General features: G+C 40.2%; 2 pseudogenes; both read left to right on the top strand.

The window, feature by feature from the left end:
* The first annotated feature begins 3,816 nt into the window (after nucleotides 1–3,816).
* Nucleotides 3,817–5,344, top strand: LOC140505879 (minor histocompatibility antigen H13 pseudogene; annotated as a pseudogene).
* A 1,587-nt stretch (nucleotides 5,345–6,931) lies between these two features.
* LOC140507813 (transketolase pseudogene) lies at nucleotides 6,932–9,516 on the top strand (annotated as a pseudogene).
* The last annotated feature ends 15,921 nt before the right edge of the window (nucleotides 9,517–25,437 follow it).

Raw genomic sequence — 25,437 nt, forward strand, 5'->3', positions numbered from 1 at the left:
AACTGAGAGCTTATAGGTCCCTAGAGTATACCCTCCTCTAGACAAAGGACTCAAAGGTCAAGAAACTGGCTGGGAAAATGTCAAAAAGGAGAAAAAATAAGACTATAGAAGATTACTTTCTTGGTGAGCAGGTATTTTCTTCCATCCTTTTGGATGAGGTAGAACAATGCATACTATCACAGGAAGAACATAAAGGAGACCTGAAAAAATGCTGAAGAAAATAACACTCTTAAAAATAGACTAATTCAAATGGCAAAAGAGTTCCAAGAAGCCAATGAGGAGAAGAATGCTTTAAAAAGCAGAATTAGCCAAATGGAAAAGCAGGTTCAAAAGCTCACTGAACAAAATAGTTCTTCAAAAATTAGAATGGAGCAGATGGAAGCTAATGACTTTATGAGAAAGCAAGAAATTACAAAACAAAACCAAAAGGATGACAAAATAGAAGACAATATGAAATATCTCATTGGAAAAACAACTGACCTGGAAAATAGATCCAGGAGAGACAAATTAAAAATTATGGGAATACCTGAAAGCCATGATCAAAAAAAGAGCCTAGACATCATCTTTCATGAAATTATCAAGGAAAACTGCCCTGATATTCTAGAACCAGAGGTAAAATAAATATTGAAAGAATCCACCAATCACCTCCTGAAAGAGATCTGAAAAGAAAAACCAAATTCCAGAGTTCCCAGGTCAAGGTGAAAATATTACAAGCAGCCAGAAATAAACAATTTGAGTATTGTGGAAATACAATCAGTATAACACAAGACTGAGCAGCTTCTACATTAAGAGACTGAAGGACTTGGAATATGGTATTCCAAAAGTCAAAGTAACTAGAATTAAAACCAAGAATCACTTACCCAGCAAAACTAAGTATAATACTTCAGGGGAAAAAATGGTTATTCAATGAAATAGAGGACTTTCAAGCATTCTTGATGAAAAGACCAGAGCTGAAAAGAAAGTTTGACTTTCAAATACAAGAATCAGGAGAATCATGAAAAGGTAAACAAGAAAGACAAATCATGAGGGACTTACTAACGTTGAACTGCTTACATTCCTACATGGAAAGATAATATTTGTAACTCTTGAAACTTTTCTCAATATTTGGGTAGTTGGAGGGATTATACACATATATATACACAGAGGGCACAGGATGAGTTGAATAGGAAGGGATGATATCTAAAAAAATAAAATTAAGGAGTGAGAGAAGAGTATATTGGGAGGAGAAAGGAAGAAATGGAATGGGGCAAATTATCTCTCATAAAAGAGGCAAAAAAAACTTTTTCAATGGAGGGGAAAAGGGGGGAGGGGAGAGGGAAAAAGTGAAACTTACTCTCATCACATTTGACTTAAGGAGGGAATAACATGCACACTCAATTTGGTATGAAAATCTATCTTTCACTACAGGAAAGTAGGGGAGAAGGGGATAAGTGGGGTGGGGGAATGATAGAAGGGAGGGCAAATGGTAGGAGGGAGTAATTAGAAGTAGACACTTTAGGGGAGGGACAAGGTCAAAAGAGTGAATAGAATAAATGGGGGGCAGGATAGGATGGAGGGAAATATAGTTAGTCTTTCACAACATGACTATTATGAAAGTCTTTTGCAAAACTACACATATATAGCCTATATTGAATTGCCTGCCTTCTCAGCAGGGATGGATGGGAAGGGAGGATGGGAGAGAAGTTGGAACACAAAGTTTAGGAATGAATGTTGAGAATTGTTTTTGCATGTAACTGGGAAATAAGAAATACAGGTAATGGGGGTATAGAAACCTGTCTTGCCCTACTAGAAAAGAGAGAAGATGGGAATAAGGGAAGGGAAGGGTATGATAGAATGGAGTGCAGATTGGGGGAAGAGGTAATCAGAATGCATGGTTTTTTGGGGTGGGGGGAGGGGAGAGAAGGGGAGAAAATTTGGAACTCAAAATCTTGTAGATATGAATGCTGAAAACTAAAAATAAATAAATAAATTTTAAAAATAGATCTTCCCCAACCATTGATGGGCCTGCTTGGCCCATGGGAAGCTTGATCAGGGGAGTTGTTTTGTAGGAGGCTCCCAAGTGCCTTTTGTTTTTTCTACTGAGACACTGCATCAGAGTGTTATGCCCTCTGGCTCTGAAAAGTATATAAATACTCTGAGGGTGAGGTTTTACTTTGGGGCTTAGTTTTTGTAAGAAGATTTGAATTCCAGATGAGTGTCTGGGAAGCTGCTCACAGTGTCCCCCCCAATCCAATCACCCTCCCCCCACTCCCCCCAAACTCCCCACCCCTGGCTTGGGGAAACTCAGAAGTTCCCTCCCTGGCAAAGATGTATATATGGTAATGGTCAGACATTTTGGAAAAATGTCTGTTGACTGTTGATTTCTCTATATATTCTCTGAAATTTTGATTTTGATTTTCTCTGATACCTGTTCTTGATTAAAGTGATTGCTAACCTTTCAAAGATTGCCTTTCCTTTTAGAGAAGCATATCAAAGAACCTGTGGTAGCAGGCAGTAAGCAGAGGTGCTTAATGATACACACACACATTGCCAGAGCCAGCTCAGTGTTTGAGAGGCTCCAAAGGAAAGTGTGGGAGAGAAGAGGTATTAGACTGACTACCAGACTGAAGGTCTACAGAGGACCTGTGAAACCTGGACAGTACATCAACACCATGCCAGGAAACTAAACCACTTCCATTTGAATTGTCTAGGAAGATTCTGAAGATCACCTACCTGGCAAGATAAGATACCAGACACTGAGGTCCTTTCTCAAACTAACCTGCTAAGCATTCAAACTCTGCTTCAGAGAACATAACTCTGATGGGCTGACCACATAGTTCAAATGCAAAATGTACACTTGCCTAAAAGACTATTTTCTGAAGAACTCACACAGGGCAAGTGCTTACATAGTGGTTAGAAGAAGCAATACAAAGATGCTCTCAAGGTCTCTCTCAAGAACTTTGGAATTGATTGTGTGACATGGGAGACACTGGCACAGGACTGCTCAGAATGGTATGCCCACATCAGAGAAGGTGCCGTGTTCTATGAGCAAAGCAGAATTGAAACAGCTCAAAGGAAACACGGGATGTGCAGATTTAGAGTAGCCACCCCAAATGTTCACACTATTTGTGCCCAACCTATGGTAGAGCATTCCAAGCTCATATTGGTTGAATCTACCACATTTGGGCACACTGAAACTTGACTCTAGCATAGTGACACCATTTTGGTCCTCTTGGAGACCAAAGGACATCAATCAAGGAAGTAGTACAGTCAGTTTTCCAAAAAAACTGCCCTAGACAAACCTAGAAAACACACCAGATCAAAGGATCTGATCAAGAAGTCTGAGGAAAAAGCCACAATGAGTCATGTTTTCAGCCCAGGTCAGCAAAGGGAGACAGACAGACAACTCTGCAGACACTAGGGAGGAGGGGTTTGGCCAGGAGCATGCAGTGAAGAAGATATTCCCCACTGGGGCAAGAGGAGGTTCCAGATCCATACCAAGGCAAGGTATGGTAATGGGTGCCAACTGGCAGGGTGGTCACCCATTAATCAGTTCTGAGTCGTAGATCCAGGGAAGACTGGAGGGGTCCTATGTTTACCCCCAGATGCTCTCTTCTCCCAACAGAAACATTAGGCTGTGCACTGAGAGAAGGAAGAGCAGGTTCAGAAACAAGCAGTAGATATGTGGGTTCATTCCCATGATCGGGGAAGGATATCAGTTCTAGCTTAAGACCAGTTGGCCTGCAGAAGAATACCCAGGACAAGAAGTCCAGAACAGCCTCTCCTCCCCTCCCCTGCAGCGCCAGCGACGGAGCTGGAGCCGCAGCAGCCGCAGCAAGCGCAGCCTCAGCCATGGACCCGATCCTTAGCGAGCCCCACAATGGCAGTTGCCCCGCCGAGACCCCCATGGCCCCCAGCCCAGCCAACAGCACGGCCCGGCCGCCCTCCACCCCCGAAGGCATCGCCATGGCCTACCGCAGCCTCCTGCTCATGGCTCTGCTGCCCATCTTCTTCGGGGCCTTGTGCTCCGTGCGCTGCGCTGCGCCCGCAGCAAGAATGCCTCAGATATGCCAGAGACCATTACCAGTCGAGATGCTGCACGGTTCCCCATCATCGCCAGCTGTACACTCTTAGGCCTCTACCTCTGCTTTAAAATCTTCTCTCAAGAGTACATCAACCTCTTGCTGTCCATGTATTTCTTCGTGTTGGGGATCTTGGCTCTCTCTCACACCATCAGCCCCATCATGAACGAGTTCTTCCCAGCAAATTTCCCCAACAAGCAGTATCAGCTACTCTTCACACAAGACTCAGGGGAGAATAAGGAAGAAATTGTCAATTATGAGTTTGACAGCAAGGATCTCGTGTGCCTGACCCTGAGCAGTATCATCGGCATCTGGTACTTGCTAAGGAAGCACTGGATTGCCAACAACCTCTTTGGCCTGGCCTTCTCCCTCAACGGAGTGGAGCTCCTGCACCTCAATAATGTCAGCACAGGCTGCATCCTGCTCGGAGGCCTCTTTGTCTACGACATCTTCTGGGTTTGTGGCACCAATGTGATGGTAACTGTGTCCAAGTCCTTCGAAGCACCAATAAAATTGGTTTTCCCCCAAGACCTGTTGGAAAAGGGGCTGGAGGCTGACAACTTTGCCATGCTGGGCCTGGGAGACATCGTCATTCCAGGTATCTTCATTGCTTTGCTTCTACGATTTGACATCAGCCTGAAGAAGAACACACACACCTACTTCTACACCAGCTTCGTGGCATACATCTTTGGTCTGGGCCTCACTATCTTCATTATGCATGTCTTCAAACATGCCCAGCCAGCATTGCTCTATCTGGTCCCTGCCTGCATTGGATTCCCCCTGCTGGTGGCACTGGCAAAAGGAGAAGTCACGGAGATGTTCAGTTTTGAAGAGACAAATGACAAGGACAAGGAGTCAGCCAGTGAGAGCAAAGAGGGAGCGCCACCATTGTCGTCATCATCGTCAGCCTCTTCCTCCTCCTCTGAGATAGAAAAAAAGGAGCAGTAAGGGTGGGCTTGGAGCCAGGGGTGGGAGAGGAGCCAGGGGAAGAGAGGAAGGCCCTGCAGAGCCAGTGTTGATGTTCTGTGCCCAGACTGCCCTGATCAGACCAGGCCTCTCTTCTCCTTTCTCCCTCCTGAGCCCAAACTTGGATTTTCTCATTGTTTCTGGTTGTGTACCTCCTGTGTCCTCCCTTCCCAGCATGGGGCAGAAACCCCAGCTATCTTTGTGGGAAGGGTGATGGGTGGTGAGAGGGCCTGGTTTTTACATTTTTTGTATTACCGTGAACCCCTCTCTTACATTAAAAGTCTATGTCAAGTGAAAAGTGAGAAAAAAAAAAAAAAGAAGTCCAGAACAAAAAAAGAGCCTGGGGTTCTGTCACTGAACCAGCAAAGCTTTACCAGCTGGCTGATAGGGGATAATTCCAGAAGCTGTCCACTCTTGCTCAGACTCAAATCCAAGTCAGGAACTTGTGGAACTCAAACCTGAAGAGCAGCAATCAAACTTTGCCCTGGATCAGACCATTTAGGGAGTACCAAAGGTTTGCAGGTCCCCAGCCTATCCCTAAGATGCCAGAATAACACAACACTCAATACCCCCAAGAAAGTAGCAGCAAGACCACCCAAACCTTTCTTACCGAACTATAGGAAGCCTGAATCTAACATCAAATTTGAAATCAGGATAGGCTGGAAGAATGAGCAAACAAGAAAAAAAAGCTATCATGATAACAGGGATGCTGAAGACACAAACTCAGAAGAAGAGATTGACTACAAAACCTCAAAAAAAAAAAATGGCTTGGACACAAATTATTCAGAATTCCTGTAAGAGATAAATCAAGAGGACTTTTTAAGAACTTAAAATATTTGTAGAAATGAAATGATAGTGTTAGAGGGGGAAACTTGAAAAGAAATAAGAACTATAGAAAAAAAGAATTGGAAAGGAAATTAACAGTACAACACAAGAAGTATAAAACTTTACCAAGCAACAAACTCCCTGAAAATTTGAAATAGACTAAATAGAGTTCAATGGCTCCCTAAGGCAATAAGAAATACTTACACAAAGTCAAAAGATTGAAAAAATAGAAGAAAATGTAAGGTACCTCATAATAAAAGCAATTGACTTGAAAAACAGATCAAAAAGAAAATGTAACAATTATTGGACTTACCTGAAAGAGATGACCAAAACAAAAGCCTAGAACTCATATTTCAAGAAAAGAAAATTGTTCAGACCTCTTCTATTTCTTGGAAACAGAAACACTCCACCAATCACCTTCTGAAAGAAATTCCAAAATGAAAATCCCCAGAAACATTATAGCCAAAGTCTAGAACTTCCAGGTTAAAGAAAAAACATACTGCAATAGAAGGAAAAATTCAGCTACTGGGGAGCCACAGTGAGGATCACACATGATGTAGCAGCCACCACTATTAAGGAGCAGAAAGTTGTTGTGTTTGTCCTTCGCTGCTGAAGAAGACCATGCCATCAGAGAAATGATGATGTGACTTGCACTTGACTTTGTTTTGAGTGAGGGAGGGCTGTGCAGGTCACCAGCCTCACTTCTCCTCCAGAGCCATCTGAATCCAGTGACCAGATATTCATCAGGATGACTGGAGATGACCCAGGATGCAAAAGAAAAGGATACAGATTTAAAGCCAAAAAATTACTTCCCCCCAAAAATTGAATATAATCCTACAGGAAGTGGAAATGAATCTTTCATAAAATAGAAGACTTTTAAGCATTCCTAATGAAAAGATCAAAGCTCAAAACACAGGCATTGAGAAACAGAAAATAAAGTAAATACAAATGAACTATAATAAAGGACTAAACAAGGACAAACTTCTCTCATTCTAATATGGGGAGATAATAAATGTGTCCCAGATGAATCCTATTGTCTTCAGGGGTCAGACGAGTCTAATCAGGCAAAACACCTGAGAATGGTTCTGCTGTGTCTTGATTTTTATGAGAAAAATAAGAAGAGACGGGGAGAGGAATATACTGTGGGTGAGTGAGGGAGGATAAAGAAAGATTGGGCGAAATTATTTCACATAATTAGGGCAAGTAAGTAGACATTTATACAAATAAGGAGAAGGAGGAAGTGGGAGGAGCAGCTAACACTAGAACCTCACTCATCTGAACTGATCAAAGTAGGAAGAGTACACCTATATAGGCACAGTAGAATATACATACATATATATGTATATATATGTGTGTGTATATATATATGCACACACATATATCCATGTATATATATGCATATAAACATACATATATAGATATATACATTTATGTATATACATACATATGTGTGCGTGTACATATATATGAGTGCATGTATGTATCCCTCAATGGGAACATAGTGTGAAAAAAGAGAGAAGGGAGAAAGAGGATTTGAGATTAGAGGGTGGGTTAAGGAACAGATTAATCTTAAGTAAAACAAACTCTAAGGATGTACCAAAATATTTATAGCTTTTTTTTGAGGTGGCAAAGAATGGGGATCTGAGGGAGAGACCCATGAACTGGGGAATAGCTGAAAATGTTGTGGTATATAAATGTGATTGAATACTAATTGTACTATAAGAAATGATAAAGGGGCACTTCCTCCTCCTTCCTCTTTGGTTCCCCTTCTCTGTTCACAGTTGCTGCTTCCTCTGCCACCTGCTCAGGATCCATGCCAAACCCCCTTCACCAAGGAGATTACCACAAACCAGACCATCAGAAACTGCAGGTGCTGAAGTATACCACATCAACTCCCTCCAAGCCATCAGCACAGCTGGCTTGGGACACTCCATATCATGCTGCAGTGCAGCAGAGATCATGGCCATCCTTTTCTTCCATGAAGTACAAACCCCAGGACCCCAGCAATGATCACTTTGTGCTCTCCAAGGGTCATGCAACTCCTATTCTCTATACTGTCTGTGCTGAGACTGACTTCCTACCAGAGGCTGAGCTGTTGAACTTGAGGAAGATCACCTCCATCCTAGATGGCCACCCAGTCCCTAAACAAGCCTTTACAGATATGGCTACTGGCTCCCTGGGTCAAGGACTTGGAGCAGCACATGGAATGGCCTACACAGGCAAATACTTTGACAAAGTCAGTTATTGTGTCTGTTGTTTGCTGGGAGATGGGGAGATGTCTGAAGTCTCCCTGTGGGACGCCACGGCCTTCACAGGATTCTACAAGTTGGACAACCTGGTTGCCATCTTTGACGTTAACTGACTGGGCCAGAGTGATCCTGCCCCACTGCAGCAGGGCACACATGAAAGTGTACCAGAAGCAATGTGAATTCTTTGGGTGGAACATCATGGTTGTGGATGGACATAGGGTGGAAGAATTCTACAAGGTCTTCAACCAGAGCAAGGATAAGCCATTGGCTGTCACTGTAAAGACATATAAGAGCAGAGGAATCTCAGGTATGGAAGATAAGGAAGCTTGGCATGGGAAACTTCTTTCCAAAAACATAGTAGAACAAGTCATCAAGGAAATATACAATCAAATCCAAAGCAAGAAGATTCTAGCCACCCTCCCCAAAAAGGATATCCCCACAGTGAACGTCACCAATATCTGGATGCCATCTCCCCCGAATTACAAACTTAGAGACAAGCTAGCTACTCACAGAGCCTATGGCATGACCTTGGCAAACTTGGGAATGCCAGTGATCATGTGATTGCCCTGGATGGGGCCACCAAGAATTCCATCTTTTCAGTTCTTAAGAATAAGCATCCCAATCACTTCATTGAGTGTTTCATTGCAGAACAAAAGATGGTGCCCATCACCATAGGATATGCCACACAGGACAGGACCACGCCTTTCTGCAGCACTTTTTCCCCCTTCTTCGGCAGGGTCTTCCACCACATCCATATGGCAGCCATTTCTGAGAGCAACATCAACTTGTGTGACTTGCACTGCAGGGTGTCTGTTGGTGAAGATGGTCCTTCTCAGATGGCCCTTGAAGATCTTGTCATGTTCTGGAGCATTCCCAATGCTCCAGTCTTTTACCTGAGTGATGCTGTGGCTACTGAGAAAGCAGCTGAATTAGCTGCTAGCTTGAAGGGTATCTGTTTCATAAGGACCAGCCACCCAGACAATGCAGTCATTTACAACAATGAAAACTTCCAGACTGGCCAGGCTAAGGTGGTCCTGAAGAGCAAGGATGACCAGGTTACTGGGATTGGAGCTGGAGTGACCTTCCATGAACCTTTGGCAGCTGCAATGCAGCTGAAGAAAGAAAAGATCGATATCTGGGTGTTTGAACCCTTTGCAGTTAAGGTCCTGGGTAAGAAACTTGTCCTTGACAGTTCCTGAGCAACCCATGGCCACATTCTGACTGTGGAAGATCATTCCTATGAGGGTGTCATAGGAGAAACAGTCACAGCTGCTGTAGTAGGTAAACTTGGCATCACCCTCACTTGCTTGGTGATCTCTAATATCCCAAGAAGCAGGAAGTCAGCCGAACTACTGAAGTTGTTTGGCATTGACAAGGATGTCACTGCTCAGTTTGTCAAGGTGGCCTTGTCTTAGGCCTTGTTTGAGATGCCTGCTGGCAATTCCAGACCAAAACAAGGACAAGGGAAGGGAGAAAGAAACATTTCTGTACCTTTAGATACATTAAGTAACTTTTGTTTCTACTGAGGATCAACTAAAAATAAAAATAATTATTAAAAGAAAGAAATAATGAAGGGGATGGTTTGAGAGAAAAGCCTGGGAAGACTTGTATGAACTGATGCAGAGTGAAATAAACAGGACTATGAGAATAATTTATACAAAGACAACAACATGGTGAAGACAAACAACTTTCAAAGAGTTAGGAATTCTGATCAGTGTAATCACCAGCAATTATCCCAGAAGACTAATAATGAAGCATGCTAACCACCTTCTGATATAGAGGTGAAGGACCCAGAGTGCAGAATGAAATATATTACATATATATATATATATGTGTGTATATATATATATACGTATATACACATATATATGTATATATATGAACATAGTCAATGCACAAAATTTTTTTGTAACAGGTTTTTTTTTTATTCTCAGTTGGAGGAGCAGAAGTTGGATTAGGATGGAAGTGAGAAAAGAAAATTTCCTGGTGGAAAAATGTGATTTAAAAAAAAAACCTTTACTAATTTTAGTGCTCACCCAAGTTTCTGAACCACGTTTCTTTTGGGGCTATATTTGTAATGGACACACAAAAGCAGTGTTTATATAAATTGTAATTGAGTTGACAAACCCCACCTCCTAGCAAACAGGACAGCCCTGATGAACATTAGATCACATCACAACTCCTTCATGCCTTAGTAGACAGCCTATAAGGGCAGCCCTCACAGAAATCATACCTTTTCTTAATTCTGCAGATTTCCTTTTTTGCATTTCACTAGAACCTTCCTGTCATTTCCAAATCATGCCACCAGCACTCAAGCTGTCTTCTTCATCTCCCTTCTATCAGGAATCCACCTTCTGAAGACTTTGGGCTTTGACAGATGAACTTTCACCATGCTCTGTCCAGAACTAGACCTCCATATCACTTCTTAACCATTTTCAAAACAATGTGAAAATATCACCGCCTCACCATTACCTTTTTCAATTAGAATGTAAACTCCTTGAGGATAGTAACTGCCTTACTTGCTTGTGTTTCATCACCCCCTGCCTCTTGCTTACTACAGTATCTGGCACATATAAAATGCTTAATATGCTTTATCATTTATTAACTCATTCATTCAACCTATATGGACAAACTCATAATCCATTCACTGAAGAATGATATGTACTGGTCATCCTCTTAGCTGAACAAAATGAGGAGTATATCTGGAGATAAAGATCACAAGATCATAGAGCTAGAACTAAGAGGAACTTCAAAGCCCACCCAATCCAACAGCCTCATTTTTTTCCAATAAGGAAACAAAGGACCTAAGAGGTTAGGTTGATTTGCCCAAGATCAAAGAGGTAGTAATGTTATCTGAGAAGTAAGAAGGCTTTGACTGATTCAAGTGACTTCTAGAGCCCAGAAAAGAGTTATTAAGAGACTAAGACTACACTCAAGTGACTGTATCTGAAAACAATTCTGTCAGCTATTTTCCAAATCCCAGCTTCCTTATTCCAGGTTACCAACAAAGCTTCTTGCCATGATCAGGCCTTATAGCATATGCAGGATTGTCACCTGATCCCACTGAGCAATCTTTCTTCCAGTCTCTTGGACCACTCACTGCTATTTAGACACAGTCTTTGTCATCAAATACCAAAAGGGCAACCACTTGACCTTGCAAAAAAAGATGTCACTCAATCTACAGCAATTGCTGGATCAGTTCCATGCCACACTTGGATTTCTGAATTTAGTTGTACATGCCCAAAGCAGATTCTGTAGTCTGCTTGATAGAATCTCAGACTTCTTATCCTGCCAAGTTAGATCAGAATTTAGTTCCTGGTTAATGTTCTGCAGTTCAGATCTTGTGAGGGCTGCATTTACTTGAAAAATGCTAGCCTTCAACTCTCATAATATTTGTTGGAAAAATTCAAGTTTCTAATAGATTGATTTTTTTAATGGATATGTGTTTGTATACACACACATATATATGTACACATATGTATATAAACACATATGTATACATGTGTGTGAAAAAAACAAAGCTGTCTTTTTAAAAATAATCCTTCAACCATTCAGGAGGGAAAGAGGCTTTTTGTTATCTGAATTAAAATAGTCTATATTTTCATTTGTTGTTTTGAAATAAATATTAATTAGGTCTTCCCTTTCTCCTCCTTTTTCCAACACCTAGTAAAATACAGGATCCAAAATGAAAAAATGTTTCAAAGATCTGAGTTCCTTTGAGGTCCTGCCCACTCCAAATTGTAATAGTAATAACATGAATTAGACATGTGATAAACTGGACTAAAGTCAAAAATAAGCAAAAAGGCACAGAATAATGATCTTTAAGGCAAATGGGAGGAATGGATCTGAATAAACCTAATTGTTACATATTCTTTGGTCACAATTTAGAACTGCTAGATTTGAACTGATTGTCCAATGTTATCTTACCTCTCCTGGCCAAATTTGTGTTCTTATGCATCTGTCAAGCAAAGTGGTCTGTATTTATCTTTCAGAAAGTCTCTTGTTTAGCCTGGAAGGCTGCCACAACTTGCGGTATGTCAGGATGTTTAGAAATCTGTAGGTACTTCACTTCCCAGGAGACAGCTGGAAGCTGGGAACATAAGCAACCGACATGGCTTCAGCCCTTGATATGGAGACAGTGATGTCTAGTAGTAAAAAGGGAGAGATTTTCAACTTTGATATAATCCCCTAAAAGGGATATTTACCATCCTAGCTATTAGCTGCTTCAAGTATTTGAATTGCTGTGTGGAAAAGTATAAAGGATGAATCCTAACATCATAGATTTAGGGCTAGAAGGAACTAGAGAATCAATCACCCATTTCCCCATATTACAGATGAAGAAATTGAGGCAAAATCATTAAGAGATTTGCCCAGAGTCATGCAGTATGTGTTTGAAGGAATTTATGGGATCAGAATAGCTAACCGCCAATAGCAGAAAGATTTCTGGAATCCTAGAATTCTTAAATGTTGACTATGGAAAAGCCCTTTGAAATCATCTAGGTTAAGCCCTTCATTTTATAGATAATGAAACCAAGACCTTCTCATTTACATCTTCACACTGTTTCTAAAGACACTAGTTATCTGACTTGAAGTCTAATCTTCCAAATGATGGTACTCTTTCTCTGCAGATGGAAGATGGCACTGAAAAGAGCTGTTGCTCCCAATTCAGTAGAAATTGTCAGGAAAACAAAGGTAATATTTGCCAAGGGGAAGCCATCTGACAGGAAGACCCTCTTTAGGTTACTGATTTCTACATCCCACTGGTCCTGATATTGTCATTAATAATTGATGATCAACTATGCCTCAATATACATCATTGAAGTCACCAAAAATGGACTCACAAAATCAACCAGATGAGACCTGAAAATCACTTTCAAAGAAAATGTAGACATATTTTCACAGTCCATTTGCTGCTGGACTATGAGCAGAAGAGGTTGTGACATATTTCATGGTCTTCTGATTTCTTCTCTCTCCAAAATATAATTCTTGTGACCTGTATCGTGTGTTTTTTTTATTGCCTGTCTTACCCTCTAACTGGATTTCTACCTGAAGAAGATTTGGGAGTTTCTTGAGTAACTTTTTTTCTATAATGATTTATACAATTGCTGGCGATTGTTTCCCCTGAGCTGGTAATTTTTTTTTCCTTTGCAGTATCCCCTTGAAACTGAGTAATGGGCCATGTAATAAAAAGAACAAAACAGAAAACCAAAAGAAAAGTATAAAAAAGTGGTCATTGTATAAATACAAAGGGAATTATGTGAATATCTGTGTATATATCATATCCTTTTTAACCCTTACCCTTCAAAATGTAAGCTCCTTCAGGGCATGTATGCTCATTTTTTTTAAAAAAAAAGTTTTATATCCTTGGTACTTAGATTAGTGCCTCATTTATGGTGAGAACTTGATATAACTTGGTTGAATTTGAATTTGAATGTGTGGGTCATGAAAACTCTATAAGGATAAAGAATATATCCAATCCAGCAAGTATATATTAAGTTTTTGCAAGGTACAAGACCCTCAGGACACAAAGATAAAATGGTACATGGTCCCCCAAGAATCTTGCATTCTACAGAGAGGATACAACATATCAATAGATACCTATCTGCATGATCATTTTAGAATGAAGTGAGTGCTACTCATTTGGGGGATTAGGAAAGGCTTCCAGTGGATGGTGGCCCATGAGTAGAGCTCTTAAGGCTGTCAAGAATTCTAAGAGTCAGAAGCGAAGAAAGAGTGAGTGCATTCTAAGCATGGGACATGCACAGCTTGTACTAACTCATGAAGGCTAGAAGACATTGGTGTCAAGTTCAAGGAACAGTAAGTAAGACAGTTTGGCTGGAATATAGAATGAGGAAAGTGGAAAATGTGAAATATCTCTGGAAAGGTAGAATGGAGCTAGATTGTGAAGGGTTTTAAATGCCAAGCTAAGGAGTTTTATTTTATCCTAGAAGTAATAAGGAACCACTAAAGATTCTTAAGCAAGGGATTGACATGGTCAGACTGGCACTTTAGAGAGGTTATTATGGCCAGGCATGGTGGCACACACTTGTATTCCCTTCCACTGGGGAATCTGAGGCTAGTGGATTGCTTGAGTTCAATCCTGAGTCTCAGTAGAGCTAGTGCTGAATGTATATCTGCTAAGCCTGGTACCAATATGGTGAGCATGATGGAGGGGTGGAAAGGGAGCACCCAGCTGCCTAAGGAGGAATGAAATGGTCTAGATTGGAAACAGCACATCAAAGATTCAGACTCATGAGTGGGTACTGCACATCTAACCTAAAGAAGAGGAAGAAGGAAAAGAAGAGGAAGAAAAAGAGGAAAAGGAAGAAGGAAGAGGAGGAGGAGAAGGAGAAAGAAAAAAAGAAGAATAAGAAGGAAGAAAATGATGATGATGGCAATGGTGATGGTAATAATGATGATTCTGATAATTATTTATAGTCGATGGACTGGAGAACAGAGAACTAAGAAGCCAAGAGTCAATAATGGTGATTTATTTGGCATAGTGCCCAGCACTTCCATAGACATTCAACATACATTGCACACTCTTCTCTGATCTGGACCAAACCCACCCACCCCCCAACCAAGTCAACATCAATGGAGAGCAAAACTGTAAAATCACCAACAACCATACCACAACAGATCAAGCTAATGTCACATAAACTGATCACACATAAGACCCACTCCATTGCAATACAATTCAAAGAGACAATTCAAAAGCGCCAAAAAGTGATGTAACTCTGGAACCACAGTGACAGCAACTTCAACACCCCTTTCTCGCCCTTAAAAAAATCAAACAAACAGCTTCCTTCCAACTACACATTCTAGTAAAGATAGAAGCAATTTCCCAGTAAACCCCTTTTAAAACATGTACCGTAAGTCTATCCATGCCCTAACTAAATCATCTTTTTATAGGATTATTCATGGACTTCTGAGTATGTAAGGGTTTGGGGGCTGGAGGAACCCCTCCTGACTCTTGGGACCACCCCTTCTATCTGTGGGCAGGTCCTCATGTGAGTCTGTTGAGTGAATTGCATCAGCTCTTTAAGTCAAAAAGAGTGAGCAAAAACAACAGCCATTTGAGCCAATTAATTCATGACACAAGCAGGCACCAAGTGGAGACGGGTCCCTTCCAGCACTGCTTCTAGAACTTTTTCTGAATCTCCCTGCAGTGCAAATAACATGCACACAGAGAGGTTTATGAGAGAGAAAGGTACCTTTGAAGATTATCTTGGGCATCCCCCTGCCTTTGGGCAGAAACACACAAACAATGACAGGTAGTTGACAAGAGATTCCACAATCTCTGATAGAAACCAGGTCAGTATTCACAACCATCACTCCTTAGGAATTCTTTGCACTTTACCTGAACCTGAATCATTCTTCCTATGTACTTTAATATTTTGTTTTGTTTTGTTTCCCTTGAAACCCAGGCAATTCTATGGCTATCCTTCCCCTGCCCTTTCGCAATTGCACAACCCCCCACCCTCAGGTATGAAGACGTAAAGCCTAGAGAACCCAAACAGCAACAGCCGAAATTATGGGGCAGATTCGTTGAGCGAGTGGGAGGGAGGAAGGAGGAAGTCAGGGATGTTCTGACATACCATTTAGCAAGACAGGCTCTGAGAAAAAAATAAAATGAATTACATACCTTAAAGTCTAATCTTCATTATTAACACTTTCTTAAGTCTTTCTTAAATCAACAAAAATAACAAAACAAACCCAGACTTGTAGCATTTTCTGATTTCAGAGGTGTAAATGCTCACGCTGACAAGTTGATAATTGGCCCTGGCAAGTTGGTTAGCACTAGCTCCAGTACATCACTGCCATTAAGAACCCTCCCAATGGAAGAGAGTAGCCTGTTTTTCACTGAGTGGAGTCCATATCCTTAGTCCAATAGGATTGTGGGGTAGTTCCAGGAGATAGATACTACCGCACAAGGCAATGGGGGCTGAGGTGGGGGTAACCAGTAAGAGGCTGTTGAACCATGCCATAAGAGAATCATGAGGAATGAGGAAATAGAGGAAGCATTCCCCCAAAAAATCACGCACACTCCCATGTCAGCATCCTTAGAGCAAAACACCATTTGATTGCCTGTTAATTATAGTTCTATAGAGCACACTTTTACTCAAGGCTAAAGTGGAAAAGAGAAAATTGGAATGTTTATTTATCCCTTCTCTTTTTATTCCTCTAAGGGGCACAAAGGAGGCATAAGGTTAAAAAGGAGAGGAAAAACAGGAGAGGATGTTCCAAAATGTTTTCTACCTTCTCTAAAAAACCAGAGTTCTCCTAAGGAGAACTGACACTTCCTTATAAAAATCCACAGTCAGGACTTTATCTAAAACTTTTTTTTTTTTTTTGGCAAAAGGATTAGTCAAATCACTGTTCAAAATATTCCTGTTCTCCCTGCTTCTGTGGTCTTCTACACACTATGACCAATGCAGGAAATGCCAAAAGCAGTTCATTACCTACTAAGCTACCTTCTGACAACTCTACTGATACATGACACTTGAGAAAGTGTACAAACTGCTAGCACTTAGCACAGCGTCTGGCACATTGTGGGATGGATGGGGTATTCTAGGAGCTCTAGTGTGAGGACTTCTGAGTCCTTTTCAGGGCTCTTCACCTACCTGTGGCTCCAAGAAGCTTTAGCATTGCACAGAGGCCACACCCTGCTAAAACCATCTCAGCAAATGGGCTAAACCAGGTTGAGAGTAACCAAGGGACCTCAAACCCGTCAAGGAGTTAGGGGGATGTCTACCCCAAGCATGTGAAGACTTCCCTGGCAGAATGAGCAGATGAGAATAATTTATTCCAATAGTCATGATGTCAACAAAAACAGGTGCCGTGGGGTACTCAGAGCTTAGTCTGATGGCAAAATAGCCAAGTCATCCACAGAGCCATCGTCAGTCATCTTGATTTTTGTCTTGCTACTGGTCTCTGATGACTCTGGAGAGTAAGACTTTCCTAAGGTGCATAATAAGTGACTTGCACAGCCCTCCCTCACTCAGAACAAAGTCAAGTGCAAGTTATGTCATTATTTCTCTGATGGACATGGTCTTCTTTGGCAACAAAGGACAAACACACACTTAATAAGTGACAAAGCCAGGGCTCAAACCCCTGTGTTCTGACCCCAAGGCCACTACACTTTGCGCCACATCTCCCAACTTCAGGCCATGATATCTACCAATATATACAGCTACTGACACAATGCTATAAGGAGGAACCTATTTTGACATATTCCATTAACACTTACTTTCATCTTAGGCAGCTAGGTGACGTAATTGATAGAAGCCAAGACTCAGGCTCAAGAAAGTTGAGTTCAAATCCAATAACTTACTAGCTGTGTGACCCTTAATAAATCATTTCATCTCAGTCTCAGTTTCTTCACCTGTAAAATGGGCTAATAAAAGTGCTTTCTTTTATAAGGTTCTCAAGAGAGGATCAAATAACATAGGCAAAGTGCGTTAACACTTAAAGCATTAAATAATTGGTTGTTATTATTACTTTGATGAATCTCATCCATGTGAATATTCCTTCAAATGGTGCAAATTTCAACCCATCTAGGCTTTCTCATTCTGGGCAACTCTTGTTCACATCCTCCCACAAATTGGCCAGAGAGCTTCTTGCCCAATATGTACTAATTATATTGACTATGATTAGATACCATGGAAGACAGGGGCTGCCCACCATTTTCCTTTGCACTCAACAAATGACCAGCTCACTTTCTCTTGCATAGTTCTTGGTTGATCATATGCTTGTTATTACTAACTGTGCATGTTCACTGTGTTTCTCTGTTCCTATTTGGGTGAACATCAACTTTAATTCTTAGGAAATTGTTGTCTTGGGCAGTAGGAATAATAAAGAAATGGACTTTTTCCTCTGACACTTTACTCCCAACTTAAAAGATAGCCTTTTGGAAATTGGAGTTCCTCTCATTAATAGATCATAAGGTCATAGATTTAGAGCTATCTGACCTTAATGGTCACTGAATCCAACATCTTAATTTTACAGAGTAGTTAGGTGACTTACTTAGGATTGCATGCCTTAGAAGAGCCTAAGGCAAAATCTTACTGATTCCAAATCCATTACCCCATTCACTACACATTCTCTTTGATTAAAAACTTGTCTTATCTCTCCAACAGGGCCAGGAGCAGGGCAAGGATCCAACTGATCTTCAAGAATAAACAATGATTCAATATCTACTATGTGCCAGGCACTGTGCTAAGTGCTTTACAAAATTCCTCATCTGATCTTCACAAAAACCACATAAGGTAGGTCCTGTTATCTTTATTTTACAGTTGAGGAAACTGAGGCAGGCAGAGATCAAGTGACTTGCCCAGAGTCATGCAGCTAGTAAATGTTTGAGACTGGATTTAAACTCAGATCTTCATGACTACAACACTCTAGGAACTAATGGTAGGAGAGCAGATAGAAGAAGGTGTGAATTCTGCATAAAATTCCACATACTTGATTGCAATAGGTTTCTTGCAAGCACCTGCATAAGGTTTTATTTGTGTGATTTGTTTTGTTTTATTTTACGCCTGAGTGCTTTGGCTTCTTCTCAAAGATCTTCATCTGAATCTTCCTTACAATTGCTAGCAACATACTCAAAGTAAAAGGCTATCCCTAAGCCACATCAGACCAGAAAATGGTTTGATAAAGATTAGTACCTAGTTCCTTCTATAAAGTACCATTACTTTGACAAGGAAAAGAGTAACATTTGTATTGGGTCACAGGGGTAGGGAACCTGCAACCTCAAAGCCACATGTGGCCCTCTAGGTCCTCAAGTGTGGCCCTTTGACTGAATCCAAACTTCACAGAAGAAATTCCCTCAATAAAAGGTTTTTTTCTGTAAAACTTGAACTCAGTCAATAGACTGCACCCAAGGACCACAGGTTCCCCAACCCTGGAAGGCAACCAGATGTCAGGAGTTGGTTGGTTCAAATCCAGGTTTTTGACAGCCTACCAAGTGGCCAGGTGTCAGTCATCAACAAGCATTTATTAAGCACCTACTTGCTATGTGCCAGGTACTGTGCTAAATGCTGGGGATACAGAGAAAAGCGAAAAATAGTGCCTGCTCGCAAGGATCTCACATGGGAGACATGAAAACAACTACATACAGAAAGGATATAGACAGGATAAACTGAGGTCAATCAACAAAGCAAAGGAACTAGCACCAAGGGAAATCAAGAAAGGCTCTTTGGAAAAGATGAGACTTCAAGCTGGGGAGGGCAGCAGCCAAAAGTGAGGAAGTGAGAATTCCAAGAATAAGAGACAAAAGAGACAAAAACTCTCAGGCTCCAATGTTCACAGAGGCAAAAAAAAAAAAAAAAAAAAAAGCAAAACTGGAGACTGACCAGTTTCACACTGTGCCCACAGTTCCATGGAAACTCACTTTGGCATCTAGAGCATACCAAATCAAAAGACACAAAACTCCCTTAAACTATCCAATTTTTAAGTATAATATTTGGGAAGCACTGAGTACACAGTGCCTGGCATACAGTAGGCACTGTGTAAATGCTTATTTCCTTGCTCTCCCCATTCACGTTCTGAATTCAAACATGTTTAACCACGGAAACAATATAAATGTACCATTTTTTGGAAATGACAAGATGCCCTCGTCTCTCCCATAATGTATTATATGTGAAAAGGATTACAAATCAAGCATGGGAGATGTCAGGTGGGTCCTTCCCCCAACAGGCGTCTGCTTCAAACTCATGTAGAATAGTGGATTCATACTGAGGGTAGCCTGATGCCAAGGAAGGAAGTCAGGCTTTTATTTCTCTCTTCTCTGGATCCTTAGGCCCCATCCTACATTACAACTCCAGAGTAAAATTCTGCTTAACAAACTTTTAGGTATGGCTCATATCTAGGGTTTCCCCAAAAGAAATCAACAAGGCTTCTTCTAAAAAAGGTATTCCATGTACAAGATAGGTATTGAGTAAAAGATGGCTATTTATTAAACTCTTCTACCAAAAAAAGAGAAAAAGATTAAGATACTGTACCCTTACAAGGGTGCATAAACAAATACTTTAAACATAAAACAAAAACCTATCTCCATTATTATCATCTTCCCAAAAGGCAATGGTTCTTTGTGTGACTGGGGGACATATATTTCACTTTCACTTCAAACCTCTACTGTTTAAGTAATTCACAAGGTAAGCTATCTGTCTATACACACATATACATATATATCTGTATGTGTGTATATATATATAATGTGTGTATGTATGTACATCTATTTATTAAATATTTAAATAAATATAAATTTTATATAAATTTGTATTAAATAAATAAAAATAAATACCACATAAATGTATGTTTACACACACATATAAATGCCTCTTGTCTAGGACACTATTGATATATTAGTTATCAGGTTGGAAATCAGACCTAAGTTGATATAGCTCCTCCCACTACACCCAGATGATAAATATATTTTAAAAACCTTGTCTTCTCTGTACTCTGAATAAAGGCAGAATTCTGTTTTAAATAACATAATAAGATAGCTGAAATTCTTCTACAACAGAACTTCTCTGGCATTTTTGTATCATGGACCCTTTGGCAGACTGGCGAGGTCTATGGATTCTTAATGTTTGCTGTCTACATTTAGAAATGAAGGAAAGGTTAAATTTTAGTTTGAGGTTTGTGAAAATAAAACATTTTTTTTCAAACCCAAGTTCCTAGACCCCTTAAAAATCTATGCATAGACCCATTTGGGGTCCATGGACCCCATGTTACAAACCTCTGCTGTGTAGAAAGACCTTGAGCAGGTTGGGTGGACCTCCTGTGGAAGTGTGACAGAAAGAAATCAACAAGAGCTGTCACTCACATATGTCCAGATCTGTTATTTCCTGGGAGGGATCACTGAAGAATACCTTCCTCTGGCTTAGCTCTAAAGCAGATAATGAACTTACCTATAAATTACAGTCTTCAATGGTTGCCTGAAGCACAGAAAGGTTACATTCAGTTCAGTCTTATTCTATAACAAGTATTTATTAAGACCAACTCTGTGTCAGGCATTGTTAGGTGCTGGGGATACAGAAACAAAAAAGAAAAGAAAAATAATAATAGCTAACCCTTATATACTGCTTTAAGATTTGTAAAGCATTGTAAATACAGGATCTCATTGGATCCTCACAGCAAGCTTGTGAGATAGGTGGTATTATTGTCTCCATTTTGCAGAAGAGGAAACTGAGGCATACAGAGGCTAAGTGACTTGCCCAGGGTCATACAGCTAGTAAGTGCCTGAGGTTGGATTTGATTTCAGGCCCTCTGGACTCCGAGTCCAGTGCTCTTAGCCACTGCATCACCTATCTGCCTCTGTAAAGCAGCTCCTGCCCTCAAGGAAGTAACACTCTACCGGACTTGCCACTGATCACAGTCTGCATGCGTCAGGGTCAGAAATTGATCCCAGCTTTTCTTGACTCCAATACCCAATCCACCATCCTGTGCACTGTGGAACCTCACCTTTGTTATTGAAGAGATTTGATCTGAAAGACTGGTGGGGGGGAGGGGGATTACAGAAAAAAGGGAGGTTAAGGAGGTTTTCAACTAACTGGGACAATGTGGCCACAACACAGATACAAGGTGAGCTGGCTAGTTTTGGTCTGCTTTGTTTGCTTTAAGAGGTCAAAGAAAAGTAAGGGGTAAAGGGATATGCTAAGGAGTAACTGAGGGAAGGGCAGAGAAACTCCCTATTTGGTATAAACAAGATTCATGAGAAAAGGGGTATGTAGGAGAAGTGGGGAAGGGCATAAAAGGAGGGTAGGAGGATGATAAAAGGGAGGGCAGATTAAGGGAAGCAGTGGATAGAGCAAAATAGATTTGTGAGGGCAAGTAGATGGCATGGTAGATGGAGAACAGACCCTGGAATCAGGAGAATCTGAGTTCAAATCCAGTCTCAGAGATGACACTTACTAGCTGTGTGATCCTGGGCAAGTCACTGAACCCCAATCACCTTGATGAAAAAAATAGACTTTTGAGGGAGGGAGAGAGAGAGACAGAGAGAGATTGAAAGAGACAGAGAGAGACAGAGACAGAGAGACAGAGACAGAGACTGAGACAGAGAGAGACAGAGACAGAGAGACAGAAAGAGAATAAACAGAAGAAAATGAGATGGAGGGAAATGCACAGTAATTGTAATTGCAGATGTGTATGGGATGAGCTCACCCATAAGAAGAAAGCAGAAAGCAAAATGAATTAGAAACCAGAATTCAACAATGTGTTATTTACAAGAGACATACTTGAAACAGAAAGACATACACAAATAAAATAAGGGTTGGGGCAGAAATCCAATATGCTTCACCCGAAGTAAAAAACAAAGGCAAGAGTAGCCATCATGATCTAAAACAGTACCATAGATAATGAAGCAATATTTTTAAAAATTACAGCAAGTTTCTCTGATAAAAGTTTCATTTCTCAAACATATCAGGACCTGAATCAAATTTATAAAAATAAGAGCCATTCCCCAATTGATAAATGATCAAAGGATATGAACAGGCAAATTATCAGAAGAAGAAATCAGAACTATCCATAGTCATATGACAAAAATGCTCTGAATCCCTATTGATTAGAGAAAGGCAAATTACTCTGAGGTACCACCTCACATCTCTTAGAAACAACAAATGCAAGAGAGGATGTGGGAAAATAGGTACACTAATGAACTATTGGTGAAGTTGTGAACTAACCCAAGCATTCTTTATTTTTCTATTTTTTTTACATTTTAATTTAAAGTTTTCAGTTCCAAATTCTCCTTCCATCCTCCTTTAGATGGTGAGCAAACATATTAGGTTATACATGTGCAATTATAAGAAACATTTCCATATTAATCATCTTGTACAAAAAAACTTGAATAAAAGAAAAAATGAAAGAAAAAGGGGAAAATAGCATGCTTTAGTCTGTATTCAGTCAGTATCAGTTCCTTCTCTGGGGGCGGATAGTCTGCTTCAACCTTTGTCCTTTGGGATTATCTTGTCTCATTGTATTGCTGAGAATAGCTAAGTCATTTACAATTCTTCATAAAATAATATTGCTGTTACCGTACACAGTGTTCTCCTGGTTCTGTGCACATCACTATGCTTCAGTTCATATAAGTCTTTCCAGGTTTTCTGAAATCATCCTACTTATTATTTCTTATAGCACAATAACATTCCATTATAATCAAATACCACAGCTTGTTTAGCTATTCCCCAATTGATGGGCATCCCTTTGATTTCCAATTCTTAGCCATCACATAAAGAGCTACTACAAATATTTTAAGTCCTTTCCCCTTGTGTGGATGTCTTGGGATATAGACCTAGCAGTGGTATTGCTGGAATAAAGGGTAGGTATGGTTCTATAGCCCTTTGTAGCCCAACCATTCTGGAGAACAATTTTGAACTAGGCCCAAAGGGCTATAAAAATTCTGCATCCCCTTGGACTCAGCAATACTACTACTAGTTCTATAATCCAAAGAGAGCAAAGAAAAAGGAAAAGGACCTATCTATACAAAAATATTTATATCAGTCCTTTTTTGTGGTGACAGAGAATTAGAAATGGAGGAGATACTCATCAATTAAGGTTTGGCTGAACAAATTGTTACATATGTTTGTGATGGAATACTATTGTGCTATAAGAAATTATGAGGGGTGTGGTTTCAGAAAAATGTGACAAGACCTATATGAATTGAGGCAGAGTCAAGTGAGAAGAACCAGGAGATCACTGTGCATAGTAACAGCAATATTATGATGATCAACTGTGAAAGACATAGCTACTCTGATCAATACAATGATTCAAAACAATTTCAAAGGACTCATGATGAAAAAATGCCGAGATAGAACTGATGAACTCTGAGTCCAAACTAAAGTATAATTCTTTTACTTTCTTTATGTTATTTCATTTTTTTCTTTTTGCAATATGGCTAATATGGAAATATATTTTTGTATGATTTTACATGTATAATTGATATATAAAATTGCCTTGTCATTGGGTGGGGTTGTGAGTGGGAGGGAAAGAGAATTTGAAACTCAACATTTAAAAAGAAAAGAATGGCAAAAAATAAGTAAATAATGGATTTGGGGGAGAATGATAAAAATCATATGGTTATATTAGTGGATATCAAAAATACTACATATTTCTTTTTTTTTTTTTAATTAAAGCATAGGAATAAATTGACTTTCCTAATGTAATAAATACCAAATTCAATTACAGCCCAACCATGAGAAGAGGTTTCTGCAGGGGAGGGAAAGAGGCTTGCTTTTTCCACTCTGCTTTCTCCCAGGGCGTTCAGTGTGCACTCACTAGGAGTTAGCGCTGCCAAAAAATTAAATCTCAACCTGGGTGTCCCTGTTTATACCTAAAGATGACAACCACAAAGGGGCCTCCAGTTGGGTCAAAGCAAACTAACCCAATTGTTTGGATACTTATTGGGAAAGATCAGACTGACAGTAAAAAGGAAGTAATGCTTCAATCACATTGTCATAAGGTACAGAGAGTACAGACACAGAAGTGTGGGATAAGCACAGAGGAATGGAGTGGGAGAGAGAGGCAGATGACATGGGGAAGCAAGAGATATGGAGTCACTTACATAACTGAATAGGAGCTGGGAGCACTCTGACAGCATGGACCTTTAGCAGGTGGAGGAGTGCTCTAGGGGCAGGGTTTTGGGGTCTCATTCTTACAGGTTCTTGGGGGATCAGCCCAACTCTTATCTGTACTACCCTGTGGTGAACTCACTTAACATATCAATATCATCTCAAAATTATCAGTGCTGTAACTTAATGTGCCATTAGCAGGATGTTTTTCTGATTTTATTGGATATTTCTAAAGTTTATCTGCTACTTATAGGCTGAAGGGTCATTATTGAGGCCTAGCTGGCTTCTCCTAATTTAGCACATAGTCTCTGGATGTGGCCTTAATTAATTTAGACAAGCTATCAACAACTATAGGAAAGAAGTGCTCTAAATTTCTAATAACAAAAGAAATATGAATTAAAACAATTCTGAGGTTATATTTCACATCATTTAGATTAGCTAAAATGACAAAAGAAAAGAAAATGACAATTGTTGAAAGGGCTGCAGAAAGACACCCTAATGCACTGTTAATGGAGCTATGCATTGGTACAGCCATTCTAGAAAACAATTTAGAACTCTACACCAAAAGTCCATAAATCCCATCTCTTTGGTTCAGCAAGATCATTATTATGGTTGAACAAATTATGGTATATAAATGTAATAGAATATTACTGCACCGTAAGAAATGACAAAAAGGGTCAGCTTCAGAGAAACTTGGGAGAACTTACATGAACTTATGCAGAGTGAAGTGAGCACAACCAGGAGACCAATTCATACAACTGCTAC

This window comes from Notamacropus eugenii, chromosome 5 (assembly GCF_028372415.1).
Source record: "Notamacropus eugenii isolate mMacEug1 chromosome 5, mMacEug1.pri_v2, whole genome shotgun sequence".
Taxonomy (NCBI): Eukaryota; Metazoa; Chordata; class Mammalia; order Diprotodontia; family Macropodidae; genus Notamacropus; species Notamacropus eugenii.